Raw genomic sequence first — 2,656 nt, forward strand, 5'->3', positions numbered from 1 at the left:
ACTTTATTGTATTTTATTTTATTTAATACTAATTCTCTTTTTTTTTTTTGTGGATTTGACAATTTTTATACGACATGAGCATGACACTGATTTAAATGAGTTTGGGTTTGGGTTAATTGTGTTTTGTGTATTAGTGCCAAATTCACTTAATATGTTCAAATCCATCTTAAGATTATTAATTAATTATGTTATTGTGTATTTATATAAATTGTAACACGATTATTCAGTCAATTCACATGTCATGTAGATATGTTTAGCGTATTATTAAGATTCATTTATTGATTTATATAATTATCAATATTTTTATTATGATTATGATATTGAATTTAATTGTATTGGATAAATATTATGATATTTATAATTTTTTATTGTAAATTTGAATAATATAATTATTTTTTAATTGTGGATATTTTAATTTAATCTTTTTAATTATGTGTTAATTGTATCAATAATGTAAATAAGTTAAAAATTGTATAAATTTTAATCATGTTAATCAAGTCATATTATATAAAATTTTACCAATCATACTTAGTAAATGTGTTAATCAAATTGTGTCGTTTTACATGTTTATTAAACGTATTCATATACATATTAATCAAATTGTGTCGTTTTACATGTTTATTAAACGTATTCATATACATATTTAACATATCGATACAATTAATTAATTGTGGTGTTTGTACTTGCTCATATAATTGTTAATAATTTATATTTACACTATGATTAAGATATAAAGAGACAAATTGTCTAGTCTACTTTTTTCAATTTTATCATTAAATTTGGTCGGGAGAATGGAATAGCGAGCCGTTCCACTCTTATTTTATTTGATTGGAAGGAATGGCTATTTAGTGAGATGAGGGAATAACCAAAACCAAGACTCCTCTTGGTATTGGCAATTCCTAGAGACAAAGAATAGAGTAAAACATTAATGAACAAAAATGTCCTTCATTAATTTGAAATTTATTATACTATATCAAATATAATTTATTTATTTTTTACAATTTCATTCTCTCTCTACCCAATTAGCTTTCTCATTCTCTCACTAAATTAAAATGAACTTAAAATTTAAAAATAAAAAAGAAAAAATTAAAATGAAATTAAAATAAAAAGGTTTAAGTTTTAATTATAAATTATAAAAAGTTAATATTTTAAACTTAAAAATCAAATTAAAATTTTAATTATAAATTTTTTATATTTTAATATTTTAAAAATAAAGAATAAAATAGAACAATAATAAAATTACATTTTAATTATAAAATATTTTAATTTATGGTATTTTTGTCATTTACCCCTTATTCCTTAGTTATGCCTAACTATTCTTGCCTACTAAACATTAGAATAATTTATAATAGCAATTCATATTCTATTTTATTTTTATGAACCAAACTACATAATAGTTATTCATCTTTTATTGTATTCTTACCGAATGGTTGTTCTATTCCTACTTTATTCCTTCTTATGAACCAAACACACGCTTAAAAAAAAACCAATAAATGACGCGTTTAGAACTAGAAAAGAAGAAAAATAAAAACTAAAAGTCAAATAAATGCCCCATCACAAACAAGTGTAACATCCTAAAAATTTAAAATTAAAGTAATCTGGTATATTTATAATTTTAATTAAGTAATTCATAGGGTAAAGATTACGAAAGTTAGAATATATTTTATTGTCATATAATGCTAATATTTCTCAAGTCTTTTAAAAGAATGCTAATGTAAAAGTACAAAACCTAATTACATTGGAATATGAAAGACAAAAAGAAATTAATGCGCTATTAACTAATAGTTTTATTTTTAAAAAATGATGCAAGTGGAATTTTCTTTTTTCTTTTCCAATGTTTTTTTTAAATCGTTAATTAGTGAATATGAAAGAAATGAATTTCATTTCAAGAGTTTATTTTTAAGTTGTAGATGCCCAATTTTGGTTTTATAAAATAATTACATCAAGAATGTTCCAAGCGTTCCTTGAGGTGTTCCAAGCCAGGAGTATTCAAAGCGTAGAAGTGCTCAGGGGTGTTTTAATCATAGAAGCGCCCAAGGGTGTTCCTAGTACAGAAGCACCTAGGGGCGTTCCAAGTACAGAAGCTCCCAAGGTGTTCCAAGTATAGAAGCGCCTAGGGATGTTCCAAGCGCAGAAGCGCACAGGGTGTTCCAAGTACGGAAGCACCCAGGGGCATTTGAAGCGCAGAAGCGCCAAAGGTGTTCCAAATACAAAAGCGTCCAGGGGTATTTCAAGCGCAGAAGCGTCCAGAGTGTTCCAAGTACAGAAGCACTTATAGGCATTTCAAGCGTAAAAGAGCCCAAGGGAGTTCCAAGCACAAAAGTGCCCAAGGTGTTCCAAGTACAGAAACACCCAAAAGTGTTCTAAGCGTAGAAGCACCCAAAGAGCGTTACAAGCATAGAAACACTCTATGTGCAATGGCTCTATGTAGGAGAAGTGAAAGTAACTTAAGACAAGTGGCAGGGTTTATGAATTACCTTCATATTTGGGATGCTCTAGAGAGTTTGACTTGGTGGCTCAGATATGGAGATAGTTAAGAGGACTTCATCTTAACCTTTCCTTGAAGTACATGTGCTTTACCCCTTTTTCTTTCTTTACTTCTTAAAAATATACGTGATGCACTATTAAAGGCTACTATTCCATTTACCAAAAACTT

Source organism: Theobroma umbraticum, unplaced genomic scaffold, assembly GCF_002168275.2.
Source record: "Theobroma umbraticum cultivar Fairchild unplaced genomic scaffold, ASM216827v3 scaffold_55.0, whole genome shotgun sequence".
NCBI lineage: Eukaryota > Viridiplantae > Streptophyta > Magnoliopsida > Malvales > Malvaceae > Theobroma > Theobroma umbraticum.